We start from the raw sequence: 22,786 nt of genomic DNA, 5'->3' as shown, positions 1-22,786 counted from the left end.
AACCCCCAATGTGACTATATTTGGAGTTAAGGCCCATAAGGAATTAAGGTTAAATGAGATCATCATAAGAATGGGGCCCTTATATGATAGGATTAGTGTCTTTATAAGAAAAGACACAAGAAAGCTTATTTCCCAGATCCATGTATTCTATTCATCGGGTCAGCACATACAATGATCATTGATTTAGAGTGTATACTGGTGTCTGAAAGTTGGTATCTCATCATCAGAAAGTATTATCTCCAAGCTGATGCCTCAGTTGTGCATTTGAAAAGCTGTTCTACATTCCATTAGGCTGGAAACTTCAGAGAGGTGTGGTGTGTAACAGGAGCAGTGGATCACATTGTCGTGTCCACACAGCCATACTTCCATTAACATAAGCAGTTACTTTAGACCGATGCAATGTTTGGCAGGATCCTGTTTCAGTGGATCAAATGCTACATAGGCACTGTCTAGTTGAAGTTGTATGAATAGGAAAGATAAGTGTCAAATTCGTATCAAAATCACATGGTGGAAAGGACCCATTGTAATAAATTTGCCATTAAGAAGCTGGCCGGTCTTCTTGAGGAATGGAGCCGTATTGGGGACTCAATGATGGTATCTGTTGCTGTCAGGCTGGATCTTCAGCAGTGGCAGTAATTAGATCAGCCTTAGCAAGTGAGAGCCCATGTTATTGGGTCTATAAATAGCTTCCATTGCCACCACTGTTTCTCCGTCATGGTTGTTGTACTTACCCATTTACCATCAAAATTAGGCAAGGGAGAATTCTTTTCTGTCACCATCATGTAAGAGAAGAGCTATCTTCTCCTGATTAAGAAAGTCAATTAGGCCAGTCACTGTGGCTCACACCTGTAATCCCAGCACTTTGGGAGGCCGAGGCCAGCAGATCACCTGAGGTCAGGAGTTAGAGACCAGCCTAGCCAACATTGTGAAATCCCATCTCTACTAAAAATACAAAAATTAGCAGGGCTTGATGGCAGGCGCCTGTAATCCCAGCTACTCAGGAGGCTGACAGAGGAGAATCACTTGAACCCGGGAGGCAGAGGATGCAATGAGCCAAGATGGCGACATTGCACTCCAGCCTGTGTGACAAGGGTGAAACTCCGACTCAAAAAAAAAGGAAAGTAAAGTCAATTAGTCTTGTTAGGATGGTGTCTCCATTCCTTACCCATGGTCCATTAATGTGCCTATTGTGCCAGCACTGATAAGAGCTGGCTGACATCAACTGGCTAAGACATTCTACTTCCCAGCTTGTATAGAGTCAACTGTCCAAATCATTCACTACTGCCTGTAAGTGATACATACCTTATCTCAGAGTATTCCGCTTGACAAAGGCACCGTCTGATGCTTTATCCATTAGGAAGAATTTCCCTCATCCCTATTTTTCTGGGACACGCTGAGGATGTAGCCCTGTTATATAGCAATAGTCTATTTTTAGCTGGCTACTACATTCCGATCTTACCCGTCCATAAATCAAACTCAGCTTTTGTCCTCACCCCACACTGCCGTAAGTGTGAGCTAAGGGTGAGGCATCAGTGCAAATGTGGTGGATGACCTAGGAGTCTGGGCCACATACATGTGCAACTTATTTGTACTCTCTGGCTCTGCTAATGGCTGATCCCAAACGTATCATTTCCTTCCTTACATTTGTTAGTAAGCCTGCCTGCCTTCATGATTTGGGGGTCTGTCAGAACTTGCTATGGGCAGTCCTTGCTGTGTGGACCCTTGGCATCCCATAGTTGCGTGCTGTGTTCCTACTAGGAACCAGTAGGGCACCAGGAATATTGATCTAAACTTATAGTTCTCTGCTGCATATAGCTTGTCTTGCTTCTGAATCCTACGGGACTATTTGTGTTTTCCTATTGAGGCCTGCCATAAAATGTACACAGCCTTTTTCTATCAATGATACCTCCTATACTGTAGGCTCTACCACATCATGTGACCAAAATCATCATATGACAGGGCAGCTTGCCCTACTGCCTGGTCCTGCTGCAGAGCCCTTTCCTGCTCTGGGCTCTCTCCAAATCTGGTAGACTCATGATTCAGCTGGTGCATGTGCTAGAGTAGTGTCTGTGAGTGTGAAATGTGCTGCTTTCAGAACCAGAAGACGCTTATTGGGTGCTGGGTTTCCTTCTTAGTTATGGGAAACGCAAGTCACAATAATTTGTCCTTTACTTAAAGTGCATGTCTTAGCATACCCCAGCCTACTGGACCTCTAAAAATTTTACTAATGTGGAAAGTCTCTGAATCTTTATAGTATTTTTTAAAATCTCCCACCCTTCGGAGTATATGTGTCTAGCCAAGGCTTCCAACGTACTTGCCACTTGTTGTTCACTTGGTCTGATCAATATGATGTTACAGATGTAGCAAACTAATGAGAAGTTCTGCAAAATGTCCATGTGGTCCAGCTTCCTTTGGACTATATTACGTCTGCAGATGGGAGAATCTGCATAGTCCTGAGGCAAGACAGTAAATGTAAACTTTTGTTCTTCCCAAGTGAATGTACTTCTGATCTTCCTTACTAATAGGGATGGATATGAACACATAAACACATCAGATTAATGGCCTCATAGTACATACTTGAAGCCATGTTAAAGACATCACATCTGGCACCACAGCTGCAATTAGGGGCTACCACTTAGTTGACTGTGTGGCAGTCTCCTGTCATCCTCCAGGGTTTGGAGGGGACAGACTGATGCATTACTGGAGACCATCAACCCTGAATTCATTAGATCTTCAATAGTCAATCTAATTTCTGTCATCCCACCTACCCCCATTTTTAAAATTTATTATCTTGCCTTGAGGGGAAGTTTCAGAAGCTCCCACTTGGCCTTCCCCGTTACACTAGTTCTCCAGAGTCAAGCACACAATGATGGTTCAGCCAACTGCCACATATGTCCATCCCAATTTTAAATTGGAATTTACACATTTGGGAACTAAGAAAACGACCCACCATGAGTCACACTTAGGCCAATGTTACAAGTACTACCTGGCTCCCATATGATCTCACTCCAACAGGAGGTGCATGATGACATGGGTCCCTAACAAACACAAACTCTGAGTTGGAGATTCACATGCAGAAAGTTTATTGGAACTTGAGGATCAACACTCATGTAGGATAAAGGAAGCCTGGGCAGAAGAGGAGTGGGACTCTGATTCAATTGTAACAAGGACTTTGGCAGATCCCATAGGGATCTCAGGACCTGGGATAGACCTTCAAACTTGTTCTGCCTTTAGGCATACAAAACAGGCTTTTATATGCCCATATTACTGAGTTATAAGAAGTATCTGTCTCCAGGGAGGAGGCACTACCTAAGAGTGATGGTTCTCTTCAGCTGAGGACCAGTCCTGGACAGCGACTTAGCTGAGAGCCACTGGCCATACGTAACCAACACTCCCTTCAGCTGGGGAAATAACTGCCTTAGTTTTGATGTAAGACTATAGGCAGTAGACTATAACATCTGCTACATGTGCTCAACTAAAATTCTCAGATGTTTTCCACTAAAGTTCTATTAAACCAAGTCTTGAACTTTTGTATTTTTGTGTGTTTGTTTTGAGACAGAATCTCACTCTGTCACCCAGACTGAAGTGCAGTAGCATGATCTCAGCTCATTGCAACCTCCTCCACCCAGGTTCAAGTGATTCTCCTGCCTCAGCCTCCTGAGTAGCTGGGATTACAGGTGGGTGCCACCACGCCTGGCTAGTTTTTGTATTCTTTAGTAGAGACAGGGTTTCACTATGTTAGCCAAGCTGGTCTCGAACTCCTGGCCTCAAGATGATCTCCTCTGCCTCAGCTTCCTAAAGTGCTGAGATTACAGGTGTGAGCCACCACGCCTGGTCTTGAACTTTGGATGTAGATTTTTGGAACCAGTGCTGGATCTTGTATTCATCATCTATTCGACTTGTTGGTTTTATCCTAGCATTCCAGCCTGCTTAGTCACTGAATTTAAATTACAATAGCTACTGGCTTAGACTTCCCTTGAGATTTGAATTATCTTCAAACAGAAGAATACATTAAAGGCAATGTTGTCATGTTATTGAAAAACACTGAGGCCTAAATCCTAAGGGTCAGAGTCAGTGTCATATGCTATTTGTAGTACTTGCATAGAATATCACATACTCTTTCTGCCAAATATATCATTGTATCAGTTAGAATGTGTCTTTGCCCCAAATATCAGAAAACCCTGACTCAGATTTTCTTCAACAATGAGAAGGTTTATTTTACTCACTCATGAAGAAGTCTATATGAAGTATGAGCTTCAGACTGGCAGATTCAATGGTTTAGCAGTGTCATCATGGATTCAAACTCTTTCCATCTCCCCTGTCTGCTAACTCCAGAGGTTTGTTTTGCTCTTGAGCTGGCTCCCCACCCTCCACCTCCATAAGTAATGATGGAGCCGTTCTAAGAGTCATGTCTGACACAAAAACGTTCGGTAAATGCAGAACCACTCTTCTCCTAATGTCACGTCTTTGCCCAATACTCCCAGAACTCCCCCTTGTATCTTATTAACCAGGATTAAATCACAGCAGCAATCCGTCCTAGCAAGGTGAATGGAATACCATGATTGGCTTAGTCTTGAATTAATCATTTGTAGTGGAATAGATGCCAATGCTTGCTTACTGATCTCTAGTTCATAGAACCTACTCTGTTCCCCTTTGTGAAAAGTTTTCAGCCTTCAGGCAGCTCTCCCATTTGCTGTAATTCCCAACAGATTATTGACAGAGGGTCTCAGATACTGCATATTATTTCAATTTCCTGGCATTTAGTTCCCCTAGCTCTAGAAACTTAAATCCACTTAGAGAGGTTTCATGTTTTCTTAATTTTCTCACCTATGTGGGACTTCAATTCTTATTGCACCTTCCTTTCAAAATTGAAGGTGGTAGACTAGGGGCGGTGGCTCACACCTGTAATCCCAGAACTTTGGGAAGCTGAGACAGGTGGATCACTTGAGGTCAGGAGTTCTAGACCAGCCTGGCCAATATGGTGAAACCTCAGCTTTACTAAAAATACAAAAATCAGCCAGGCTCAGTGGTGTGTGGCTATAGCCCCTGCTACTTGGGAGGCCAAGGCAGGAGAATCACTTGAACCCGGGAGGCAGAGGTTGCAGTGAGCCGAGATTGTACCCTGCACTCCAGTCTGGGTGACAGAGCAAGACTCTGTCTCAGAACAAACAAACAAACAAAAAATTGAAGGTTGTATATCCTTATGTCTCTTTCCTTTGGCTCCTTAATCTGAAAGTTGGCTTTCATTTTCACCATGTGCCGTAGAGAGCCAAGCTGAGTTTCATCTTCTGTTTCCATGGGAAATTCACTCACACGAAGCAATTAACAAGTTTTAGAAGAATTACACAAGATTTGAGCAGAGCAGGGAAGAGGGGGTGTGGTAGATCACTGTCTTCCTGGTTTTGTCGCTCCTATACTTGCTTCTCACCATCTTTCTCGCAAATGTGGCCAGGGAGCTCCTAAGTCTTCTTCTATCTTTGAGGCTGAGACTCTGGGGATCTCTGTCCCTTTCCCTAGTGGGATAATATCAGTGTGCTCCTTCGGCACAAATACAGTCTCTCTCTAAGAGAAATATCAGTTACAACTACTTTTTGCACCTAGGAGAAGACAGAAGCAAAATGAACACTAGAAAAAAGTAAGCACTGCTGAACTTCTGTTAACATTACACTACCTTACTTCCTCAAAGAGCAGGTTGCTCCATGTTTGTGCTTCTCCTTACTCTAAGTAATGCAGCCTTTAGCGCTTTTTTGTAAAGCCCAGCTGATTGCTGACTTTAGCCTCCTTTATTCTGTTCTTGAAGGTTCATGATAGTCTTTTGTGTTCAAGCTTATCTATAATCCCCTCCCTTTGCCTTCTGTTCATGTCTTTTTCAAAGCCTGAGCTCTGCAGAGAGCTCCCTGTATAACCACCTCCTTCTTTAGCTGTCTCCCCCTTTATCACTGGAATTATTTCCTATTATATTATAATCAGGATTTGATTGTTTGAATCTCCCTCCTCTCCCAAGTCATGTTCTTTTCTAAAGCCTCACGTTGCAGAATCACACCTGTGGTAAATACTCTTTTGAAGTGAAGAGTTAATTTGTGATGCAAATAATTACTTCTTTATCTCATTTTCAAAGAGGAATTTTCATAAAGATAAACTAGGAGCAAATTGTTTCACACCTTTTCCTCCTTTGTCACTGACTCTCCTTCCCTGGTCACTTTCCTTCTGTCCTTTTCCCCTCTGCTTGCTTCCTGCCTCCTTCCAGATTTGGTGTAAACCCCCTGGGTTTCTCTCCCAGGCTCTGCTTTTGTTGAACTGAAATATTTTCTGTTTATGTACTGGAGTGAACCTTTATCACACCAGGCATACTCACCTACTCCCTGCCTCAAGGAAATCCGGTTAGTGAAGCCGAGTGAAGAAAGCACTTTCATAGGGAATTGACTGTGTCTGTAAACCCTGGCAGCCGGGGCTTTCCATTTACTAACTGTCCTGCTTCTATCAACTTCAATTAAAGTCTACCTTTTTCAGTTGACAAACTCTAAGGAGTAAACGTCTCTATGCCTCTGCTTCCTCAGGAGTAAAATGAGGGCAATTCTCTCTGTCGTGTCTACTTCACAGAGCTATTGGGGAAAAAATCAATGTGCAAAAAAATATACATTGGAAAGCATGATTCCTATGTAAAAGGATATTCACTGTTTATGCTTAATCATAGGCATGCTGCCTAAAAAAAACAAAGACAGGATTTTTGAACATAAAACTGGGCAGAAATGAATTAACTTTAGGAAGGATTTTGAGCGGGGAACTCTGAGTTTTTTAAATCAAAATTTGTCCTATTCCCACCCAAACAAGGAGAAAGGAAAGGCCAAGGAAATGGGTTTTAAGAGATAAAATATTACTGGCCTCTTAACTGATTTGTTTCACTTTTGAAAATATTATAAAGACAAAGACATCTGGGAGACCAAGATGGAGGGAGTGGAGAAAAGGGCGGGGCTTGCTCAAGGTTTGCAAAGGAAAGTAAAATGAGGACACAAAGGTTCTGTGAGATTAGTAAAGTTGTTCTATGTGGAGTAGACATAGAAAGGAAGTGCAAAAAATGCTTTATTGGACAAAAATAAATTAAATTGTGCTTTAGAAAAAGAGAGAGAAAAGCTGTTAGTGAGAAAGGATTCAGTGAGAAGCTAAAAGAGGAGTAAATCCTTTCAATCAAGAAGAAAATAAAAGCTTGCCTGGTAATCCCATCTGACTGTCTTTCTACTCACAATTATCACCACATCCTGAGGAAACGTAAAAGAAATTTCAAAGTTCTTGAAGTATTTGTTTAATAATGTCAATTGATGAGCAACGTCATGGGGATAGAAATCAGAACATGAGTTTTAATTCATGTCAGGAAAAAAAAAAGAAAAAGCCATAGGGAGAACAAATAAATAGCTGGCTTTTGTTCTTCCCTGGTGATTACACAGACATGACCTCAAACTAACTCCCAAAGGGGAGATAGAGAACTAAGAGAGAATTGGAGTACTCACTGGGCAGAAACTTGAAGTTATGCAACACTGGATGTGGTCCATGAGATAAAAAATGTCAGCTTCCTGGAAGATCATCTCACTTTTGAAAATATTGTAAAATACATCAAACATTCAGAATACTTAAAAGAATACCTGTACCTAATAGCTTTATCAAACATTAACATTTAGTCATTTCAGATCTTTTAAAAGAAGGGATACTTTACAAATATATGTAAACTCCTATAACATTTTCCTCCTCCCATGCCCATAAGAAGTCCCTTTCTGGCATTAAATGTTTATCCATTTCTTTTCTTTTTTTTTAAGATGGAGTCTCACTCTGTCACCCAGGCTGGAGTGCAGTGGCATGATCTTGGCTCACTGCAACCTCTGTCACCGGGGTTCAAGCGATTCTCCCGCCTCAACCTCCTGAGTAGCTGGGATTACAGGCACCTGCCACCATGCCCAGCCAATTTTTGTAGTTTTCTTTCTTTCTTTTTTTTTTTTTTTTAGTAGAGACGGGGTTTCACCGTGCTGGTCAGGCTGGTCTCAAACTCCTGACTTTGTGATCCACCTGCCTTGGCCTCCCAAGTGCTGGGATTACAGGCGTGAGCCACCATGCCCGGCCAAATGTTTACCCCTTTTCATCGCACTTTGTGTTTTGTTACCTACACATGTATCTCTATAATATTGGATGTCATGCTTTTAAACTTTATATGAAGCACTATTCTTTTTTACGTGAAACTTGCTTTTATCACATAAATTGATACATGTAAGTGTAGTTCATTTATTTACTTTATTGGCTACATGACCATAGTATTTTCCTGTGGATTATCATTTACTTTGTTATCAAATCTTTATTGTTTTGAAAAGCTACAATGAATATTTTTGTGTATGTATCCTTCAGCATGTGTGCTGAACATTCTGTAGAACGAGGGTCCCCAATCCCTGGGCCACAGACCCCTACTGGTCCATGGCCTGTTAGGAATGGGTCTGCACAGCAGGAGGTGAGCAGCAGGCTAGTGAGCATTACTGCCTATCAGATCAGCAAAGGTATTAGATTCTCATAGGAGCACCAACCCTATTGTGAACTGTGCACATGGAGGTGGATCTCTCATGAATGGCTTAGTGCCATACTCTTGGTGATCAGCGAGTTCCCCCTCTGAGTTCTGGTTGTTTAAAAGAGTGTGGCACTTTCCCCCATCTCTCTTTGGAAAGGGAGGCTCACTCTGTCACCCAGGTTGGAGTGCAGTGGCGTGATCTCAGCTCACTGCAACCTCTGCCTCCTGCTCAAGCGATTCTCCCGCCTCAGCCACCCAAGCAGGTGGGATTACAAGTGTGTGCCGTCACACCTGGCTAATTTTTGTATTTTTAGTAGAGACCGAGTTTCACAATGTTGGACAGGCTGGTCTGGAACTCCAGGCTTCAAGTGATCCACCTGCCTTGGCCTCCCACAGTGTTGGGATTACAGGCATGAGCCACCGTGCTGGGCTATCCCCCCATCTCTCTTGCTCCCTCTCTCACCATATGATGCACTGGCTCCCACTTCACCTTCTTCCATGATTGAAAGCTTCCTGAGGCTGTTACCAGAAGCAGATGCTGGCACCACACTTCTTGTACAGCCTGCAGAAACGTGAGCCAAATAAAATCTCTTTTATAAAAAAAAATTACCCAATCTCAGGTATTCCTTTATAGCAACACAAAAATTGACTAAGGCACTCTCCAAACCAGTTGTATTAATTTACTTTCCCATTCCCAGTATACGAAAGTTCCCATTTATCCACATTGTTTTCAATCTTTTAAATTAACTACTTAATTTGCTAATCCAAAGGGTATGATTTGTTCCTAAACACTTTACAGTTTTATTGCCATTGTTGACGATACATCATTGCAATTACAGTTGCAGTTTGCTTATTACCGGTATATAGAAATAAAATGTTTTTATATTGATCTTGGATCTAGCAGCATTCAATGACTTTCTAATGAACTAGTGTAGATTCTCTTAGATTTCCTGTGGAGTCAAATATGTTGACTGCAAATAAGAACTGCTTTGGAATGTCTTTGTAAGTTTTATACCTTCCATTCTTTCTCATCTTATTGCATTGTCTCATAGGTTCAGTAGAATGTAGAATGGTTGTGACAATATAGTGTAATAAAACTTCATCATTAATGTTTGTAAGATTTTGATAGACATTTTTTGTGCAGTTAAGAGTATTGTCTTCTATCCCTTGGTGCTGTGTTTAGTTGTTTGTTTCTACATAAATTGAAAAGCCTTACCCATGCTTCCATCTTAAAGTCCATATTCCTAACATTCTTCCCCCACATATCAGCATGGCTGGCTCTCTTACTTCCTTCACCTCTTCTACTCAAACATCATCTATAAAAGGAACACTTTATGTAATAGCAACTTGCTACTCCCAACACTAATTCTGCTCATTTTCCCCTAAAATGAATAAATATGAGAATGCATAAAGGTTTATCAAATGTGCTTTCTATTTTCTGTATCTGTTACATTGACCATATGTTTTCCTCTTAATTGATTGTGTGTTATTCTTGGGATCAATTAATCTTGGCCATGGGGTAAGGGGGAAATATATATATATATAATGTATGTATATATATAATGTACATATATATACACACACGCATATTTTATTTAGGATGTTTAAATCTGTATTTATGAGAAATACTGGTCTTTTTTTTTAATGGCTTTGTTACAAAAGTATAATAACTTCATACAATGAATTGAGTGCTTTTCCTCACTATTTTTCAAACGGTAGAGATTATCTGTTTGTGGAAGGTTTGTTAAATTATTCTATAAAAATCAACTGGGACTTCTGCCTTAAGGTCAGGAGTAGTGGGCAAACTGCTATGGGGTGAAGCACTTTCTCCTAATGGGACTTTAACTGTGTACTAAGAAAGGAACGATCAGCCTAGGAACTTCTGCTGCTACCTCATTGTCCAGAACTGGTCACATGACTATCTTTGTTGCAAGAGAGGCTGGGAAATTAAGTATTTTTAGTTAGGCGCATTGTCTTTCTGAAAAGAAAAATCAACATTCTGCTATTAAGGATGAAGAAAAAGCAATGGCAACTGGGTAGGCAGCCACCAATGCTTTCTACAATAAAACTATTAGATATGCCGGAATGTTGGAACCTTTCAGTCTATCATTCTTGTATCTTAACTGAAGTAAATAGATAAACAAATACACATCTATGTGTTCAGAATAAATAAACACAAGCACACGCACACACATCTTTGTCTCTCTGGTGTATATTTTGGGTGAATTTCTCAATACTCTCTTCATCTTTCTAATTCAGTCTTCCATTTTATACAGATTAGAGTTCGTTTCATCATTATGAGTTAAATTCTATCCTCCCTCCTAAAAAATATCTTGAAGCCCTAACCCCCAATACTTCAGAATATGGCATTAGTTGGAGATAGAGGTAATCAAGTTAAAATGAGGTCATTAGAGTAGGCATTAATATAATCCTTATAAAAAGGGGAAGTTTGCAGACAGACACACATGCACACAGAGAGAGAGAGAAAGAGAGAAGAGAGAGAATGCCACAAGAAGATGAGAGCAGAGATCAGTGTGAAATGTGCATGGTAGTGCACGCCTGTAGTCCCAGCTACTAGGGAGGCTGAGGCAGGAGAATCACTTGAACCCAGGAGGCAGAGGTTGCAGTGAGCTAAGATCATGGCACTGCACTCCAGCCTGGTGACAGAGCGAGATTATGTCTGAAAAAAAAAAAAAAAACATTATATTAGTGTCCTAAAAACCTTTTATACCATATTTTTACTGTACCTTTTAAAATGGTACACCTGTTTAGGGCACTTACTGTGAATGGAGTTTGCAGGACTGGAAGTCAATAAGTGAATGATGAATGCATATGAAGGTGGCAGACATTACTGTATACTACTGTAGACTGTAGGCTGTGGACTTTATAAACACTGCACATTTAGGCTACACTAAATTTATAAAACATTTTATGTTTATTTCTTCAACAATAAGTTAATCTTAGCTTACTGATACTTTTAACACATTGGACAGCTGGACAAAAGTATTTTCTTTATATACTTATTCTATAAGCTTTTTTCTATTTAAATTGTTTTAGTTCAGTTTTTACTTGCTCAAAACCTTTTTTGTTAAAAACTAAGACACAGCCGGGCGCGGTGGCTCAAGCCTGTAATCCCAGCACTTTGGGAGGCCAAGACGGGCGGATCACGAGGTCAGGAGATCGAGACTATCCTGGCTAACTCGGTGAAACCCCGTCTCTACTAAAAAAATACAAAAAAAAAAAAAAACTAGCCGGGCGAGGTGGTGGGCGCCTGGAGTCCCAGCTACTCCGGAGGCTGAGGCAGGAGAATGGTGTAAACCCAGGAGGCGGAGCTTGCAGTGAGCTGAGATCCGGCCACTGCACTCCAGCCTGGGCGACAGAGCGAGACTCTAAAAAAAAAAAAAAAAAAACTAAGACACAAACACATACATTAGCTTTGGCCTGCACAGGGTCAGAATCATCCATGTCACTGTCTTCCACCTCCACAGCTTGTCCCACTGGAAGGTCTTCAGGGGCAGTAACATGCATAGAGCTGTCATCTCCTGTAATAACAATGCCTTCTTCTGAAGGACTTGCCTAAGGCTGTTTTACAGTTAACTTTTTTTTTATCAGTAGAATTAGCACACTCTAAAATAACAAAAAGTATAGTATAGTCAATACATAAATCAGTGACATAGTCATTTATAATCATGATCAAGTATATACTGTTCATATTGCACATGCTATACTTTTATATGACTAGCAGTGCAGTAGGTTTGTTTACACTAGCATCACCACAAACACATGAGTAATGTGTTGCACTATAATGTTATGATAGCTATGACATAACTAGGCAATAGGAATTTTTCAGCTCCATTATAATCTTATGAGACCACAGCCATATATGCCCCCGGAAATGCCGCACTAGCATTATCAACCATTAATTTCCTTGCAACTTCACTAACTTTAGTGCTCCTAATATCACTAACAATTCTAGAAATTGCAGTTGCCCTAATCCAGGCCTATGTTTTCACACTCTTGGTATCTGTCCTTGACTGAAACATTGTTATGCAGTTCATGCGTGTACTTTAAACTCTGCTGTTGTAGCGCAAAAGCAGCCACAGACAATATGTAAAAGAATGAATGTAGCTGTGCTCTGGCCAGATGGGGGGGCTCATGTCTGTAATCTCAGCACTTTGGAAGGCCGAGGTGGGTGGATCACCTGCAGTTGGGAGTTCGAGATCAGCCTGGCCAACATGGTGAAACCCTGTCTCTATTAAAAATACAAAAATTACCCAGGTGTGGTGGTGCACACCTGTAATCCCAGCTACTCAGGAGGCTGAGGCACGATAATCACTTGAACTGGGAAGGCAGAGGTTGCAGTGAGTCACGATCTTACCATTGCACTCCAGCCTGGGCAACAGAGAGAAACTCTGTCTCAAAAAGAGAAGAGAAAAGAAAAGAAAAAAGAAAAGAAAAGAAAAGAAAAGAAAAGAAAAGAAAAGAAAAGAAAAGAAAAATGTATGTAACTGTGTTTCAATAAAACTTTATTTACCAAAACAGGCAGAGGGCTGGATTTGGGCTGGGATGCATAGTTTACCCACCTAGGAAGATAGTCAAGACCATTTTTCCCAACCTCCTCTAACAAGTCAGGGAGTCCCACTCTAGTCCCTGGCTCTGGTTCCCTATCTGTCATAGAATACATTTGATCTTCTTTAAGGGATATGAAGTGTCAGATGCTACTGTCTGCTCCCAGACCCAGAGCCCAGGAGAATTGCTGCTGCAGCCCCACGCCCTACTTTGCCTTTGTTTATTGAAGTCCTAATATGTGCTAGGCATTGTGCTTGGTCCCAGAGACATAATAATGAATGATGCAGATATGGTCCTAATCTCATGAAGCTTACAGTTTGGTAGTAAAGACAAACGTTAGATTACTTCCCGTTTTCTCGAGTCGCTATTAGTTCGCCTCGACCTGTAGTTTGCCTGCGACATGCCAGATCCATCAAAGTCCACTCCTGCTCCAAGAAGGGCTCCAAGAAGGGCGTGACTGAGGCGCCGAAGAAGGACGGCAAGAAGCGCAAGCGCAGCCACAAGGAGACGCACGTGTACATTTACAAGGTGCTGAAGCAGGTCCACCCCGATACCGTCATCTCCTCTAAGGCCATGGGGATCATGAACTCCTTCGTCAACGACATCCAGCGCATCGCCGGTGAGGCTTCCCGCCTGGCGCATTACAACAAGCGCTCCGGTAGCTGGCCAAGCCCGGGGAACAAGCCCAGGGAGCCAGCCCGGGGAGTTGGCCAAGCACGCCGTGTCCGAAGGCACCAAGGCTGTCACCAGCGCTAAATAAACTTGCCAAGGAGGGACTTTCTCTGGAATTTCCTGATCTGACCAAGAAAGCTTCTTACCAAAAGAAGCACAGTTGCTTTCTGTTACCTCCTTATCTACTGCAGAAAAGAAGACTGAAGAATGCAACCATACCTGGATGGGCTTTTCCACAGGATAAAGCTGGCCTCTTGGTCTCATTCAGATTCCAAAGAGAATCATTTACAAGTTAATTTCTGTCTCCCTGGTCCATTCCTTCTCCCTAATAATCATTTACCGTTCCTCAAAGAATTGTCTACATTACCCATCTCCTCTTTTGCCTCTGAGAAAAGGTGTATAATCTTCTGTAACCCACTGAAGGGTTGGGGTAATCATTCTATGGTCCCCAGCCCTGTACATTAATAAATTTACATGCCTTTTCTCTTAAACAAAAAAAGTAAAGACAAACATTAAATAAATATGCACACGCATGAATGTATAATTATGATTCCAAATTGGATCAATATTAAACAAGGAGACTTTTATGAGAAAAAAATAATAGGAAACACTAACTTACTGTAGATTGAAGGGCCAGGGAAGATCACTCTGAAAAAGTAAAAGACGAATCTGAGGAAGTAAGAGAGGCCTCTAGGATAGAAATGAGTTTTCCTTGAAATGAGTCTGGGGAATATTGTTCCATGCAAAGCAAAGAATATGTATCAAGCTTCCAAGAAGGGAAAAAAGTATGTTAGTTCAAGCTTTTAATGAAAGTCTGAAGGCTAGTGAGTTTAGAACTGTTGTCCAGTACAGTGGTCATTGGCCACATATGGTTATTTAAATCTAGATTTAATTAATTAAAATTAAAATCTGTTTCTCAGTTGCTCTAGACACATTTTAAGTACTCAGTGGTTACATATGGCTACTATATTGAACAGTGCAAATATGGAACATTTCCCTCATTGCAGAAAGTTCTGTTGGAGAGCATTAGTCCAAAGCATATGTAGAGATCGATAGTATATTTGAAATAACATTCATATGGAATTTTCACTAAATGGAAAATTATAAATGGAAGGCTTTTAAGTATCAGTATACAAACCAGGAAATAGAATAATATCAAATATATTAAAAATAAATGTTCAGTCATTGGATGAAAAGCTGATGGTGTACTTAACATGGATGTATCCGGCTGTAATACCTGGACCACTGATCAATCTTAGCACAAAAAAGATGGCCCCCCATTGTGTACTTCCAGATGGAATAACACATCATCACCTATGAAATAGTCTTGCAAAAAAAAGTCAAACCTGAACCTGCTCAATCCTTTAGATTAGCACTATCCAACAGAAATATAATGCATACCACATGTAGAATTTTAAGTTTTCTACTAGCCTCATTAAAAAAGTAAAAATGAATAGGTGAAATCAATTTTAGTATATTTTATTGAATCTAACATACTCAAAATCATTGAAATTATGACTGAAGCGTATAATCAATGTAAAATAATTAATATTTTGCATCTTTTTCTATTAAGTTTTGGAAATTTGTTGTATTTTTACATTATCAGCACATCGCAATTGAGACTAGCTGCATTTCAAGCACTGAGTAGTCATATGGATGCTGATTCAAACTAACAGAAAAAAATTATGAGCTGATGGAGGAAATGTGAATACCGTCAGAATATTTGGTTATAGTGAGACCTTATTGTTTCTTTTCAGGTATAATAACAGTACTGTGTTTAAGTTTTTAGAGAGAGTCCTTATCTTTTAGATGTCTATTGAAATATTTATGAATGAGATTATGTAACATCTAGGATTTGCATCAAAATAATCCAGTGGTGTCTGTATGGGGCATGAATAAGAATGCAGACGACACAAGATTGGCTATGAGCTGACTGGTTGAAACTAAGAAAATGACACCGGCTTGCTGTTTAATGTTACTGTTGAAGAATAGAGAGGGTCTTGTTCATTGAACCCACTACAAATGAGATAATGGAATTAGGATTAGCTGTTATTACTGTCAATCACTTCTGACCCAAGGGGAGATTATAACAATGGCTAGAATGCTTCCTCTGACTGTGAAGCAGATGTCCAATTGTGGGCAATATTTCTGCCACCCTACTGCTGAGAAAAAAAAAAAAAAGATTGTGGCTCTAAATCTACTCAGTTATATGAAAAAAAAAAAAAAAAAAGGAAATTTCAGCTGCTCTCAGGGAAGAAAACAAATGTTTCCAACCCAGATTGAACCAAATGTTCCTGGGGAGAAGCTAGCATGGTGGAGACAGTACTAACCCAAATATGAAACCTCCAAAGGGAAGTTAAGACTCAGAGTGAGAAGACTGAGTTACTGTGATTCCCTCATGAAATATCACTTTCTTTCTGGTACTAAACTTTGGGAGTCTGCATTTTGTTTTACCAAAGAAGGCAATGATCCTTTCTTTTGTATTACTCCCATAGACTAGTCAGTCAGCAAATTGTGAAGAATGGGATGAATGACAGAAAGATAATCAGAGAGGAAAAGAGCACTATGGGAAGAACATGGTCAGATCTGGGAGGAATTCTGAGGCCTTTCTATTAGTGGACTGGAGTTTTCTTCCCTTGGTAAAGCAAAGCTCTATGCATCTTTTTCATTGAGAGCCAGGGTCTCACTCAGTAGCCCAAACTGGAATACAGTGGCATGATCATAGCTCACTGTAGCCTTGAATTCCTGGGTTTAAGCAATTCTCCCACCTCAGCCTCCTGAGTAGGCAGGACTACAAGCATAAGCCATCACATCCAGCTACTTTTTTTCTTTTTTTGGCAGAGGGGGTGGGTAGAGATGGGGTCTTGCTTTGTTGCTCAAACTGGTATCAAACTCCTGGCCTCAACAGATTCTCCTGCCTCAGCCTCTCAAAGCTCTGGGATTATAGGCGTTGCACCCTATGTATTGTGTTTTAAATTACCAAGTCAACTTTTTTTTTTTTATTCCCCATAAGTACAGTAGATCAACATTCATCAACCGGAATATTCTTATTTTAGTTGATAAAACAAGGTGAGAAAGACTTTCACCTTTTCATACCATAGTTCTTTGTATATTCCACTAGCAAAGTGATTATTATGCTGTTTTGTAATGAAGTATTTATTTCATCCACTAAGCTGTGATTTCAAAAGCAAAAACCTTGACATTTTCACCTTTGAATCTCCATCCACATAATGTGGGGCATAGTAAAGGCAATACATATTGAATGAACAGACCATCCATTCAACAAATACTGAGCCTCCAAATTAGTTAACAGTACAAAATGGCAACTTTGAAAATCTTTTACCTCCAAATGAACACTTCAAATTTGGCTTCTTAGCTAGGATCTTGTCACTGACTTCAAAATCTCATTTTATTTTATTTTATTTTTTTTGAGACAGAGTCTTGCGCTGTCGCCCAGGCTGGAGTGCAGTGGCGCAATCTCGGCTCACTGCAAGCTCCACCTCCCGCGTTCACGCCATTCTCCTGCCTCAGCCTCCTGAGTAGCTGGGACTACAGGCGCCCGCCACCACGCCCAGCTAATATTTTGTATTTTAGTAGAGACAGGGTTTCACCATGGTCTCGATCTCCTGACCTTATGATCCACCTGCCTCGGGCTCCCAAAGTGCTGGGATTACAGGCGTGAACCACCACGCCTGGCCTAAAATCACATTTTTTAAAAAACTCCAGTAAGTTAAGCCTGACCTCCTCATAAGACATGGGTTTTTTTTTTTTAATTAAAAGAAAAAATTTTAATAGAGACAAGGTCTTGCTATGTTGCCTAGGTTTGTCTTGAACTTCTGGGTTCAAGCAATCCTCCTACCTTGGCCTCCCAAAGTGCTGGGATTACAAGCATGAGCCACCATGCCTGGCCTCAACTGATTTTTGAGACAGAGTCTTGCTCTGTCACTCAGGCTAGAATGCAATAGTATGATCATGGCTCACTGGAGCCTCCAACCCCTGGGCTCAAGTAATCTTCCCAATTCAGCCTCCCAAGTAGCTTGGACTAGAGGTGCATGCCACCTCACCAGGCTAATTTTTAAATTTTTTGTATAGATGTGGTTTATCTTTGTTGCCCAGGCTGGTCTCAATCTCCTGGCCTCAAGGGATCCTCCTGCCTCAGCCTTTGCTAAAGTGCTGGGATTACAGTTGTGAGTCACTGCACCCAGCTGAGACATGAATTTAAACGACTTTGTTATTTTCTAAAATTTAAAGCATATATACACTGTTATCATTATCAATACTCAACTGAATGTACTGCCCAGTCTGAGTTCCTTTCCTGAACTCTATTTCCAAATGTTGCTCCAAAAAGGCTTTTAGTAAATGCAATGTCATTAAGAAAGATCTCTACTCCCCTGATTATCTTCTTAGATGTCAAGATCACTTTTTCCAAAACTGTGTTAATAAAATCAGGACATGACTGAGTACAGTGGCTCTATTACACCCGTAATCCCAGGATTTTGGGAGGCCGAGGCGGGTGGATCACTTGAGGTCAGGAGTTCGAAACCAGCCTGGCCAACATGGCAAAACCCCATCTCTACTGAAAATACAAAAATTACCTGGGTGTGGTGGCACACACCTGTAGACCCAATTACTAGGGAGGTCGAGGTGGGAAAATCACTTGAACCTGGGAGGCAGAGTTTATAGTGTGCTGAGATTGCACCACTGTACTCCAGCCTGGGCAACAGAGCAAGACTGTCTCAAAAAAATAAAATAAAATAAAATAGGCCGGGCGCGGTGGCTCAAGCCTGTAATCCCAGCACTTTGGGAGGCTGAGACGGGCGGATCATGAGGTCAGGAGATCGAGACCATCCTGGCTAACACGGTGAAACCCCGTCTCTACTAAAAAATACAAAAAACTAGCCGGGCGAGGTGGCGGGTGCCTGTAGTCCCAGCTACTCGGAGGCTGAGGCAGGAGAATGGCGTAAACCCGGGAGGCGGAGCTTGCAGTGAGCTGAGATCCGGCCACTGCACTCCAGCCCGGGCGACAGAGTGAGACTCCGTCTCAAAAAAAAAATAAAATTAAAAATAAAATAAAATAAAATAAAATCAGGACACAATTCTGTAGAAATACATTTATTAAAAGTAAGGAGGTTATATTATTTTTATATTCATTGCAGGATTTTACCCTGGCCCCCAGGCAACGGTGAGTGAGAAGGAAAGGAGAACAGAAATAATAGCATAGGCTCTTCAAACAGATATTCCTAAAGTCAAAGTGATTTTATTTTATTTGTTTTGTTATTTTATCAGGCAGCCTCTTGAGCCAGAGTAGGCTCTGAAACTCCCTATTTTTAATATTATTATATTTATTTATTTATTGTAGAGACATGGTCTCCCCATACTGCCTGGGCTGGTCTCAAACTCCTGGCTATGAGCCACTCTGCCCAGCCCAGAATTATTTAAAACAGTTATTTGACTGTTTCAGCCCTGTTTCCTCAAATATAAAATGGGAACAATCACACTTCTAGGGCGTTTATAGATTTCTTGGGAACCTTAAGATGCAGAACACTCAGGGCTGGGTGCAGTGGCTCACGTTTGTCGTCCCAGCACTTTGGGAGGCTGAGGCGGGTGGATCACTTGAGCTCAGGAGTTCAAGATCAGCCTGGGCAACATGGCAAAACCCCATCTTGTGGTGGCACATGCCTGTAGTCCCAGCTCCTTGGAAGTTTGAGATGGGAGGATTACCTTGAGCCCAGGAGGTGGAGGTTGCAGTGAGCCAAGATGGTTCCACTGCACTCCATCATGGGCAACAGAGCAAGATCCTGTCTCAAAAAAGAAAAGAAAGAGAGAGAGAGAGGAAGGAAGGAAGGGAGGGAGGGAGGGAGGAAGGAAGGGAAGGAAGGAGAACATTCAAACAGGATTAGTGTTGAGCTAATTAAGGCAGTTAGTTAAAAGGCAAATTCAACTCACTAATTTGCTCTGTAGTTCTTTCCTTAATAATGAATAGATAATGAAATGTAAACCACTAATATTTTGATTTTCTTTATCCATAGATGTTGTCATGTGGTGATTTTCCACCTTCTGTCATCTCTTAGTGAAACAGCCTTTGCAAAATTATGACAGTGGGAGAATTATGACAGTGCGAGAGATCTGACCTAACTGATTCCATCTTGCTTCTAACCACCAAGGTGCCCCAGTTCTTTCCAGGGCATAAGGCTGAACTAACTTTGGGAGAAACTTAGTTTATAGTTTAACTTTAAAACAAAGACAACAATAGCCCTTTCCCAAAACAAACCCTCTTCTTACTTTGTGACCAGGCGGCCTTTGTAAGACTAACTAATTAGCCACAAGATTAGAAATTATGGTTTAGGAGTCATGCAGCTAGACACCACAAGATTCTAAACCTCCCCAGTTACTCCTAGGGATAACGTCACTATTATAAAACCTAAGACTGGTGCTCAAGATATTTTTCAGACCTTGTGCTGTGATGCACCAACTGGTGCCACCCAGACCAGTAATCTGGCTCAACCAGCTCTGCAATCCCACCTAGGAACAGAAGACAGTAAGAAGAATCCACTTTGACCCCACATGATTTTATCTCTTATTGGGGGAAAACCCCACCCCCGATATTGAACGTGGGTTCTTTTCTATTTCCCTAAGCATCAGCTGGTCTGAGAAATAAAGGGAAAGAGTACAAGAGAGAGAAATTTTAAAGCTGGATGTCTGGGGGAGACATCACATGTCATCAGGTTCCGTGATGCTCCCTGAGCTGTAAAACCAGCAAGTTTTTATTAGTGATTTTCAAAAGGGGAGGGAGTGCTTGAATAGGGTGTGGGTCACAGAGATCACATGCTTCACAAGGTAATAAAATATCACAAAGCAAATGGAGGCAGGAGGAGATCACAGGACCACAGGATGGGGCAAAATTAAAATTGCTAATGAAGTTTCAGGCACGCATTGTCATTGATAACATCTTATCAGGAGACACNCCTCAGGGGCTATTCTCTTTTCAGGGATGTTCTTTTCCTAGAAAAGAATTCAGCCAACTTTTTCCTATTTGCTTTTGAAAGAAGAGAAATATGGCTCTGTTCCTCCTAGCTCACTGGCAGTCAGAGTTTAAGGTTATCTCTCCTGTTCCCTGAACATTGCTGTTATCCTGTTCTTTTTTCAAGGTGCCCAGATTTCAAATTGTTCAAACACATATGCACTACAATTTGTACAGTTAACGTAATCATCACAGGGTCCTGAGGTGACATACATCGTCCTCAGTTTACGAAGATGATGGGATTAAGAGATTAAAGTAAGACAGGCATAGGAAATCACAAGAGTATTGATTGGGGAAGTGATGAGTGTCCATGAAATCTCCACAATTTATGTTCAGAGATTGCAGTAAAGACAGGTAGAAGTATTAATTTGGGGAGCTAATAAATGTCCATGAAATCTTCACAATTTATGTTCTACCGTGGCTTCAGCCGCTCCCTCCGTTTGGGGTCCCTGACTTCCTGCAACAATCTCTGACCCAACCAATCAGCACTCCCCACCCCTGGTCCCCTACCTGCCAAATTATCCTTTAAAAACCCCAGTCTCCAAATTTTGGGGGAGACTGATTTGAGTAACATAACTCTGATCTCCATTCAGCAGGCTCTGCATGAATTAAACTCTCTCTATTCCAATTCCCCTGTCTTAAATCAGCTCTATCTGGACAGCAGGCAAGAAGAACCCATTGGGTGGTTACATTAGGACAGTTCTTTTGTGGCTGGACTTCGATTTGATAGACTGCATGAGTAAAGTGAAGCTTTCTAACTCTATGTAGTATATACGTAATTTTGGAGTTTGCTACTGGTCTGTAAATTGCAAGAAGGCAAGTAGGGTTTTTGTCATTTAATCCAGTGTCTGGAGCGCACTTGACACTTAGTTGGAAGTGGATAAATTTTTCTTCACTAGGTGAATAAATGAATTCTAGGTATCAGAGAATTCGGATGGGGAAGATGCATACAAATGAGCAAAATCCTTGGTGCCAATATGTTGGGAAGTCCCTGATTAAGATTGGGTTGCTGTGCTTATCGGCTGGAACAAATTCCATAGACCATCAAGGACCCATGAGAAAAAGACAGGATCACCTGATCAGGCCCTGGAAGATGCTCACTTCCTCCCCTCTTCTGATAAAAACCAGCAACCCACAAAAATCATAAAAGTATAATTATAGGAGGGGCATAGGCCAGGGAGGGAATTATAAATGGCATAATACATTGGAAAGGGCTTGGTCTATATCATCTTTCTGACCTGGGCTTGAGACGTCTTTTGCCAAATTCCATTATACCCACAGTCATAATAACGAAGTCTCCTAAAATATATCTACAAACAGAATGTCTCTGTGTTCAAGAATCACTGTTATCCCAGCAGCCAGAAAGTCTATAGCCACTGTCAGAGTAGCAACAATGTCTGTACCACACCTAGTTTGTGAGGTACAAGTTACCAACGAGGCTGAATGGAGGCAGAACAAGAGATAAGGACCTAGAGAAGAGCTAGGGTGGAAAAAGGAAACCTAGACTCTAGTTCCAGCCTTGCCTCTCATTTCCTGTTGGACCTTGGGTTAGTCACACACTGTCTGGGCCTGGGTTCTGCCTCTGTCAAATGAAGGGGTTGGATAGATAATTTGTAACATTCCTTCTGGTTCTAAAATCATATACTACGTGTCACCAAAGAAGCTTCTTCCTGACAAGGAGAAAGACTAAGCTATTTTTTTCCCTTTCTATGATTTAAAAGTCCTTTTGCTTTTCATTATATGCAAATGTATGAGATTTTAACCAAAACAAAATTACCATCTGTGGGTCACTTCTCAGCCCTCTTCTCATTAAAGTGTAGTTCAGATTTCTGAGACCACAAATAGAAAGAAGAATAGTTAATAAGTCATCCCAACTTACCAGCCCTTAATACCAGGGAGTAATTATAGGGGTAGCCCAGAGGGCAAATAGGAGAGGTGATCACCCACACAAAAATTCAGTTTGGGATAGGCCTCCACCTACT

General features: G+C 41.2%; 1 long non-coding RNA gene and 1 pseudogene across 2 annotated transcripts; one reads left to right on the top strand and one right to left on the bottom strand.

The window, feature by feature from the left end:
* Positions 1-1,316: 1,316 nt before the first annotated feature.
* LOC108519485 (uncharacterized) lies at positions 1,317-7,591 on the bottom strand. Its single transcript, XR_001882632.1, has 3 exons — positions 7,506-7,591; positions 2,315-2,453; positions 1,317-1,407 (listed from the first exon to the last, which is right to left on the bottom strand). It is a non-coding gene; the product is annotated as an uncharacterized LOC108519485 (long non-coding RNA).
* Positions 7,592-13,511: 5,920 nt separating this feature from the next.
* Positions 13,512-14,274, top strand: LOC108519482 (histone H2B type 1-H-like; annotated as a pseudogene). Its single transcript, XR_001882631.1, has one exon. The product of XR_001882631.1 is annotated as a histone H2B type 1-H-like (transcript).
* The last annotated feature ends 8,512 nt before the right edge of the window (positions 14,275-22,786 follow it).

The sequence above is a fragment of the Rhinopithecus bieti genome, unplaced genomic scaffold (genome assembly GCF_001698545.2).
Source record: "Rhinopithecus bieti isolate Rb0 unplaced genomic scaffold, ASM169854v2 scaffold_45617, whole genome shotgun sequence".
NCBI lineage: Eukaryota > Metazoa > Chordata > Mammalia > Primates > Cercopithecidae > Rhinopithecus > Rhinopithecus bieti.
Note: the sequence above shows the minus strand (reverse complement) of the source record. Positions and strands in the feature narration are given on the sequence as shown.